Here is a 9,996-nt window from a genome sequence, read left to right as displayed (position 1 = left end):
AAGTTGATATTCCAGAGTAGTTAGGGTTTCTGATCTGTATAAAAATGAAAAATGTCATTTTCTTTGTGAGTAGAGTTGATTCCCATCAGCTGTTTCCTTTAGGAAGATTGGTGCATTCTAAATACAAATTTAGACTATGAGCTCTGAAATTTTCTTGGGAATGTTTGTGTGTCTTGCATAAACAAAACAAGACATGAAGTCTCATCTTTACCTCTTGTTTATGAAGGAACCCTAAAGAGCACTGGACTGCCAAAAGAGCAAGAACTGCCAAAACTTAACTCAAGCTATTCTCTAATGTGTTTTTGAGACATATTCTGATGTTATCATGATATCCAAATCAGTCTCAGCAGGATGGACCCGCATCCAAAATTTGGTTTGAGTGTCAAGATTGATGATGTCACACGAATACCAAGAGGGTATGAAGAGATTTAATATTACATAATGGAGGCTTTCTGGGGCAAGCAGGGCAGGCCTCCCAAGCAGACCCAAAATGGCTCAAGAGAGCAAGAAATGAGACTGGCTTTGAGTGTTTACTGTGGTTAGGGGATGGAGCCGGGGGTGAGGATTTCCCTGCACAGGCAAAGGCTTGCATGGCTTGAACCACCTACCATCCCGAAGGAGGGAGCATCTGGACTTGCTCCATCATTTTCCCAGATGTGGGACATGAGAAGAAGAGGGAAGAATGAGGCTAAAGGCGACGTACAGCCAAACGTTAACCAATGGAGTCAGACTCCTTATTATACATGCTAAACTATAGTTCTTGTGGGACCTCTAGGGCCAACTCCTTTGAATAAGAAGTAAGCTCTCCTTAAAAAAATAAGTTGTTTTGGACTTCCCTGGTGATGCAGTGGATAGGAATCCGCCTGCCAATGCAGGGGACACGAGTTCAATCCCTTGTCCGGGAAGATTCCACATGCCGTGGAGCAACTAAGCCCGTGTGCCACAGCTGCTGAGCCTGTGCTCTGGAGCCCGTGTGCCACAACTACTGAGCCCACATGCCTAGAGCCCGTGCTCCACAGCAAGAGAAGCCACCGCAAGGAGAAGCCTGCACACCGCAGTGAAGAGTAGCCCCTGCTCACCACAACTAGAGAAAGCGTGCACACAGCCAAAAATAAATAAAATTAAATCTTAAAAAAAAAAAAAAGGTTGTTTCAAGATGTTAACCTGGTCCAGTAAAAAGGAATTCTTAGAGTTGGGCCTTAAACTGTGCTATACAATGAAGAGTTTCTTTTCTGGAGCCTCAAGGAGTTTGGCAGCTTGAGATATAGAAGGGGAGATGCCCAAGGGCACCCCTCTTGCAGTAAGAGCAGCGAGCCTTCACAACTTCAGGGCAGGCCAGGGACTGGTGAGAGAGTGTCTGGTAGGGGACCTGTGGAGGGGCTCGAGCCTGACTCTGAAATCATTTTCATATGTGTTTCAAATTGTCTATGCCACAATCCTCTGTATTACACTCAAGTTTTTAGTAAAGTCTTGTTAAATAGGCAGCCTGGTCCCAGCTATTATGTTGGGAAATTTAGGGACTGGCCTGGACATCTGTGCCCATACCTGAAGCAAAGCAGTATAGAGAGAACTACAGCAGCACCTGGCAGAAGACCCACCTCAAGGCAGTGAGAGGGGCCTGCAGAAAAGCTAAGCAGAGGTCAAGACCAGATGGCCAGCTAAAGTGACAGCCATCTGGTATACACTGGTGAGACATGTAAGCATGAGAGAGTATTCTCAGAGACCTGAGAGAAAGAATCGAATTTCTACAGGCAAATGGAAAGGGGATTCATGTTGTTGAAAGTTGGGCATTAAAGAGAAATGAAATGTGGGACATTTGGATTACATAAACATCAAATAAGAAATGACATGAAGATAAACTTGAAATTTTCCTGTTCTTGATAACTTAAAAAAATTTTTAATAAAGAGATTAGATGTTTTCACAAGGAAATTCACAGAGTACCATTAGAACAGAATAATATTCAAGATTCTCTGTATCTTCTTCACAGACCAAAAAACGTATTCCAGGAACACAATTAAGAGTCCCTGATTGAGAGCAGCAATGAACTGCAGTGGGCAGGTGCCTAGGGTGTATAGTAGGAAATATTTAGAAACATTACATAAAATTTATATTAATCAATTGACACATAGATCAATGCAACAAAACAGAAAAGCCAGAAGTAATCCCACACAAGAACAGCCAACTGATTTTTGACAAAGATGCAAAAAGCAATTTTTGAAAAGGTAGTCTTTTCAATCAATGGTACTGGGGCAATTGAATATGCATAGAAAAAGTGAACTTTGACTTAAGTCTCATACCTTATGCAAAAATTAACTCAAAAAGAGTCATAGACCTTAATGCAAAACATAAAACTATAGAACTTTTAGATGATAACATAGGAGAAACCCTGGCAATCTAAGGCTTAGTGATGACTTCTTGGACTTGACACCAAAAGCATGATGCATATTAGACTTCATCAAAATGAAAACCTTTTGCTATGTGAAAGAGCCTGTTAAGAGGATAAAAAGACAAGCTAGAGCATGGGAGAAAATATTTGCAAACCATACATCCTACAAAGGACTCATATCTTAAGATATAAAGAACACTCAAAACTCCACAGTAAAACAAAGAAACAAACAAAAAGACAATTCAATTTGAAAATGGGCAAAAGACATTGAGACATTTCACTAAGGATATATGAATGGAAAATAGGCACATGAAAAGATATTTGATATTACTTGTCATTTATGGAGGAAGTGAGCCTTAAGCCTGACCTCAGATAGTAGAACTTTATAAATTAATAGAAAGGGTGTAAAACATAAGCTGAAAAGTCCCAATGGATCCCAACAACATTCTTTGACCTATAATTTATTTTTAAAGTTTAAATTTTTTCTGCAGAAACATAGCACTATGTCTCGTATAGTTCTGTTATATATTTATATACATATATATAGTTATATATATTTTCAAATATTTAGGAATATTTGAACACTATTTCATGTTATTTAAGAGTTATTCATTTAGAAAATTTTAGGTGTGGTAATTATTTTTAAAAGTCCTTATCTTTTAGAGACAAATACTAAAGGATCAACTAATAAAATATTATGCCCTAGATTTGCTTACAAATAACCCAGTGAGGGATGGAAGAAAGTAGGTGGGAAAATGGATAAAGCAAGATTGACAGAAAATTGAAAAGAGTTGAAGTTGGGTGATAGGTATATATTGGCTCATTATAATATTCTAATTTCTTCAACTTTGAAATTTTTCATAATAAAGATTAAAGACAATTAAAATGTATTTACATATATGTTTCTATGTGAATAGGAAAACAAAATCTGAAAAGATACATGTCAAACTGTTAACCATGGATATGTCTGGAGTGTAGAATTGGAGTAGAAGGAAGGGAAATTTCTATTTTTTACTTTATAAACTTTGAGATTTTACAATGAACATACATATTATTTTTTAATTAGAAAGAAACAATGAAAATTTGAAATTTATAAGATTGCTTTTTATAATTAATCCTTTTAATTAGTTGATTATACATTCTAGAAAGTTTTCAAATGTATAAAACTTTAAGGAGTCTCAAATATTGCTAGAAACTTACAGAAGAAAAAGAATATAAAGTGTATTGTGAAGCCAAACTTGAAGAACTTCTTGTCCACAACTTGATCCAGATATTATGGCTTTTTTAAAGCAAATAAAATGATCCAATTGCACTGGCTCATCCATTAGATTTACATTTATTTCTTTAAGGCACAAGAATAGAGTTGGGCGGATTACCTATCAGAAATATTAAACCATGGTCTGGAAGAATGAATGTACCTCGGCCTCAGTTCTTGAAGTTTGAGTCTTTGAAAATACACCTAATTCTATTCGTAACCACTAGGGCTCAGTGTCTTCTTTAAAATGTGAAATTAATGCATTTTAGAAAACAAAAAGATCACAAAACTTTTTGTAAGTTGGTGCTGAGGAGAAAAACTGTATCTGTGATAGTCTCTGGTCTTCTTTAAAACAAAATTCCAGGGAAATTTGTGAAAGATGGGGGTGGGTCCTCACTAAGATGCTTCTTTTATTTCCCTTTCTCCTGAGATGATTGAGAAGAATGTTGTTCATGAATTAAAAAGAAAACAACGTTGCCCCTAGTGATGGATTTATATTTTTAATCATTATTAGAATGTCTTCTTCTAGAATGTTTTCCTATATTGTGGTGAGTGAACTCATTGATAAGAGCAGAGCAGAACTGAGCCCCATGCTGTATGACAGTAGGTAATGAGTCATGCAGTTTGGGGCTCTGCATTTGGATGGCTGGCACTTCTGTTTCCTTATTGATGGGTAGCTTTTCAACACAGAACTTCCTATTTTTAGATTTCCAAGGGACTTCAAGGTAAACACAACTATTGGAGTATGCTTTGGGGGACGTTCTGACCTTTCTGTTGCCCAGTGGAAACCTTTTGGTTCTCAGTGAGTCTCTTATTTTAGCAGGCTTAAAGACTAGTCGCATCCATCAGTAATACTGACAACCTGGTCTTGTAAATACCTCCTTCCCTTGAGGCAGCGTTTTAGGGAAAAATATTTATGTTCCTCTTTTCATATGCCTGCCTTGACCCAAAGGGAAGGGAGTGTCCACATATACTTTCTCTGTGACAAGGAGGTGTTAGAGAGGGAGTGTCCACCCCATCTTACTCCTGACTACCCCCCTCCCCCATGGGAAGAGGTTGGCTTATCAGACCTGATGGTTATCAGGCCACGCTCTCTATTGAGTGGATCTGGCCATGCTAAGAGCCACTGCACTCATGATGTGTGTTCTCTGCTCTCATGGCACAGGGTTGCTCCTTTGGTCTCTCTGGGTCGGTACAGCCAGCAGGGCCTGCCCCTGCCAAGGATGCCAGGTCTCCACTCTCCCTCTCATCCTGGACTGAGTGGGTGCATGCATCCTTTTACTTGCCATCAACTGCGACTTTATTCCCCAGGATCCTGGCTGATAGACAAAAGATGGATTGCAGGCTTAAGGCTCACTTCCTCCATAAATGACAAGTAATATCAAATATCTTTTCATGTGCATATTTTCCATTCATATATCCTTAGTGAAATGTCTCAATGTCTTTTGCCCATTTTCAAACTGAATTGTCTTTTTGTTTGTTTCTTTGTTTTACTGTGGAGTTTTGAGTGTTCTTTATATCTTAAGATATGAGTCCTTTGTAGGATGTATGGTTTGCAAATATTTTCTCCCATGCTCTAGCTTGTCTTTTTATCCTCTTAACAGGCTCTTTCACATAGCAAAATTTTTTCATTTTGATGAAGTCTAATATGCATCATGCTTTTGGTGTCAAGATCTACTCTGTAGAATCAATCTATGCCCAGTTCTGGAGCTACCCATGCAGATTCACATGTGAAACCATCAGGGCTTTCCTCTAGCAGAGTGGGTGCCTTCCTTTCCTTGAGTGACGTGAGTAAACAAGCACAACTGCTTTAGTTTTCCTTCAAAGAGAAAAGGATAGACTTACTGATATGTGTGTAGTTCCAAGATTTTGATGAATAATTGCATGAGACAAGATTTTCAAGGGAAGGGTTTTTTTGTTTGTTTGTTTGTTGTTGTTTTTTTTAATCCCTTCATCTTCTGACAGTCTCTGTCTATGACAGACTGTAGTGGTTTACAGCTAGGGTTGCCAGGGGTAGTAAAAATAAGAAAAACAAAATAAGATGCCCAGCTAAATTTGAATTTTGAATTTGAATAATTTTTAGCACAAGTATGTCCCATGCAGTATCTGGTAGGACATACTTATACTGAAATTATTTATGTTTATCTGAAATTCCTACTTAATTGAGTACCCTGTATTTTATTTATAGGATTATATATAGGCAACCCCATGTAGTAGAAGACATTCACCATAGTAGCCAAAAATTTTTTTGAAAGCCCAGATGTTTATTATATAACATTTTCTTTATCACCAAGCAATTAGTAATATTCTTTCCTCTTTTCTTCCTTCCTTTAACAAATATTTAATAAGCAGGTATTACATGCCAGATACTGTTTTATGTACTGGAATGAGATAATAAGCCAGTCAAAGAAAAAATAAATATAAATAATTTCTAAACAATGATGAAGAAAATAAAACAGGTGATGTGATAAAGAATGTCTCGGTGGGGCGGGCTACCTTAGTTCGAACGGTCAGGGAAGTCCTCCCTGAAGAGCTGATATTTCAACTGCGTCCTCAGGAGCAAGAGAGAGGCAGAAGGTTTCATAGGATAAGTTGCAGGCAGAAGGAACCGTAAAAGCCCTAAGATGGTGTATTAGTTTCTACGGCTGTTGTAAAAACCTAACACAAACTTGGTGGTTTGAAACAACAGAAATTTATTCTCTCACAGTTCTAGAGGCCAGAAGTCTGAAAACAAGGTGTTTGCAGGGCCATGCTTTCTCTGAAGGCGCTGGGGAGAATCTGTTCCTTGCCTCTCCCAGCTTCTGGTGGCTACCAGCATTTCTTGGCTTGTGTCCGAATCACTCTAATCTTCGAGGCCAGCATCTTCAAATTTTCTCCTCTGTGTGTGTGTCTGACTAATCTCCCTCTTATAAGGACATCATGATGGCATTTAGGACCCACCAGATAATTCAAAATAATCAGTCTCTCCAGCTCAAGACACCTAATTTAATCACAACTGCAAAAAAAATTACATCCCCTTTTTTGCCATGTAAGGTCACATTCATAGATTTCAGGGATTAGGACATGAATACATTTTCTGGGGGAGCATTTTTCAGCCTACCACAGATGGGAGGGGCTCAGCACGTTCTAACAGCGTGTGGAGGCAGCACAGAGAGAGGTATGGGGGCCGTGAGGGCTGATGGGTAGGCAGGGCCTGGCAGTCAAGGTAAGGGATTCAGGTTCTAGTTCAATGTCAATGGGCAGCCAGTGAAAGATTTTAAACAGGAGACAGGGAGTGACAAGATTTACATTTTTAAAAGCATTTCTCTGGTCCCTCTGTGGAGGCTGGACATTAAAAGGGCCAAGGGTGAAAGGAGAAGGAATCATTAGAGCCATGGCGCCTGCCAGAGAAGGGCAGCCTGAGGCCTCGGTAGCTTAAATTCGAGGGGTCGCAAGGGAGAGGAGGGGACAAGGTTGGACAGAGGGGATAGATTTTGGAGAAAAAACCATGAGGACTTACTGATGGATTAGATCAGGAAGTAAAAACAAAACAAACAAACAGAAAACAAAATAAAGGGAGAGTATGGTAGAGTTCTTTTAGGTTTGGGGCTAAATGTTAATAAGAAGCCAAATGTTGACATTTGCTCTCTTCTCTTCTCTGCCATCCTATGTGCGGTTGAGTTTGCTCCTTGCCAGGTCTTCTCACAAGACTTTCAGGATCAAGCAATTCCTGGCCAAGAAACAAAAGCAGAATCATCCCATTCCCCAGTGTATTTGAATGAAAACTGGTAATAAAATCAGATACAACTCCAAGAGAAGACATTGGAGAAGAACCAGTCTGGGTCTATAAGGAGGCTCAAATATGAAGTGGCACACATTTATGTTGTGTCAAGGTCACTTGCATCTTTCCATATCACAGTAGTGAGAACATCACTACTGTCTGAAAAGCCACAGGTGTTTTATGGGAGAAATGGAATGGTTGGTTCTTCTTTCGTTGCCAGTGTTTCTGCACTAGTGCTTTGGCTTAGTAATAAATAGGTGAAACCTTTTGTTGGAAAAAAAATGTTGACATTTGATGGACTTGGTTAAGACTCTCCAGTCTGCTCTAGGAAGAGGATTTCACACAAAGTAAAGGGAGAAGTAGGTTTTGTCCTGTCTTAATAAAGTGAGCTTGGTCTTCAGGAGAGAGAGATTCTTTTTCTTCCATCCAAGATCAAGTCTTAACAAAGGCATCACGCTTCAGAGGAAGGTTAAAAGAACCAGAGCGGTGCCGTGACCGTGATTGATGACGACGTGACAAGCACCTGTTAATTCTGCAAACCTCTCACCTTCCGGGTCAGTTCCACTTGGCAGGCAGCATCTTTCACGTCCAGGGTGAAGAGTGGCTCAGCCACCAGGATATCCTGTGTCAGTGATGTTTTCCACCACATGGTGTTCATCAATAAAGAGTGGATGGCAACAAATCAATTGCTTTTATGCAAGTTGGGCAGAGATAAGTGTGACAGCGAGAAAGTGTGCAAGTTAGTTCTAGTCTGTGTTCTGTCACCGAAGACCAGTCACCAATGACCACTGCAAGCCATTCCACCTCTCCAGACTTCAGTCTCCTCAACTCTGAGGGGTAAGAGTTGTTGAGAAGGTCAAATGGGATAATGAATGTGCCAATACTTTGGAAACAATGAAGACCTAACAGCAACTTGTCATGATTATATCAAACCCTATTATATATTTTATTATATTTGATTCTTCCACAGCACCTTGCACTTAGTAGAGACTCCATAATATTTTTTGTCAAATTTAATTAAGTAAGTACAACAAACATGGCCATAAACCAGGTAGATTTGTTTGGCAAGTACTGATGGACTGATCATTAGAGATTGGTACCATGGTTCCCCGACTTACATTCAGATGTCCTTTATCAGGAAGAGAAAATGGCCAGCTGCAGCTGCCCTCAGTCTGGTACAAAGTACTCTGGCCTAAAACATGACACATCAGGGTCTTGCAACCTCAAATATGTTGCAGGTAACTTCATTACACTATCAGATTATTAATGATGTTCACTCATACTCCAGCATTAGGGCTTCAAAGGGTAGTCATTATGTCCAAAGGCAAGTTTTTGGGTGGGTCTGTCTGACTGAAAGAATAAAAATTTTCATATGGTTCTTAAAGGTTTTATTTATGTAAAATAACTTATTACTTCAGGTTTCTATCAGGTAAATTTGGGGAGATAACTGACCTACTGGATCTATCCATCAGCCATGTCTGTGGCTACCCTGAGATCCTATCAGTTTCATGTTGGAGAGAAAATAGTGGAATTCTTTGTCCTCTCATACACAGCATTGTCTAAAGATAATGAAACTCATATGATAAATTATAAATGCAATTTGATTTTCTCCATAACCTGTCTCATCAACTAAAATTGTTCACAAAATTTAAAAGTTAGATTTATAAGCTAATTTTCTAAAAGATACGGCATCTAAATTCACTATTTGTTGAATGGGTTACTTTTTAAATACCACCCAGTTTTACGTAAGAGCTACTATCACATCATTTTCATTTCTTTTCTAAAGTCCAACCTCTATCTCCCTTTTTGTCTTCATATGGTCTTCTGATTTGATAGAAAGATTAAATGTCAAACTTAATTTAAAATCAATATTTTCTGAGGCTGAGCTGCAGACAGATCTAGACCTGGACTTAAAGAGTACAGTATTTAACAATAGAACATCCCTCCAAATATGCATCTTCAAAAATAACTTATCATAACCATACCTATCGTAACAGTTTTATTAGCATCTGTGAATATTACATGTCAAAGTCCATCAATTTTATTAGCCAAGCCAGGACAGAATGTTATTGAAGAACTGATGAAGATGTTTATAATAATTGTAACTGGTAGAAATGGCAAAGCTCTGATTCACTTTGATCTTCATGGAATCATACAAAGTAGGAAGTCTTTGGGTCATCTTGTTTATTTCCATGGTATTAAGGGTAACTGGACATTATCCGGTGTCCTTTGTATTTGTTTTGGGAGTAAGGTAGATCAGGAAATACAGGTAGAGAACAGCAGTGACCCAGAGCTTTTAAAAAATTCTGTTAAGTAGCCTGGCTTCAAAGGAGAGTGCCCAGCCTGGTTCATAGATATCATGACATTCTACTTAATAAACTCGTGCAGATAAAAAAATATCTACCTTGGGCATGAAACAATGATTTAATCTACATATTCCAAGGCCCTCAGAGAAAATCAGAAAGATCTTTATAATAATCATCAACTATAAAAAGAAATGTAGCCTTACTTTCTACACCTTTCATAAGAATTCGTGTTGGGGAAGAAACTCTTGAGCATTTGCTACAGTTGGCAAACCCTGCTGGGGGCCCCCA

The 9,996-nt window shown here is 38.7% G+C and overlaps 1 pseudogene; it reads left to right on the top strand.

Moving 5' to 3' along the window:
- The first annotated feature begins 827 nt into the window (after positions 1 to 827).
- LOC133101149 (large ribosomal subunit protein eL39-like) lies at positions 828 to 7,471 on the top strand (annotated as a pseudogene).
- The last annotated feature ends 2,525 nt before the right edge of the window (positions 7,472 to 9,996 follow it).

Source organism: Eubalaena glacialis, chromosome 11 (assembly GCF_028564815.1).
Source record: "Eubalaena glacialis isolate mEubGla1 chromosome 11, mEubGla1.1.hap2.+ XY, whole genome shotgun sequence".
NCBI classification, from domain to species: Eukaryota; Metazoa; Chordata; class Mammalia; order Artiodactyla; family Balaenidae; genus Eubalaena; species Eubalaena glacialis.
This window is presented reverse-complemented; position numbering and strand designations above follow the sequence as displayed.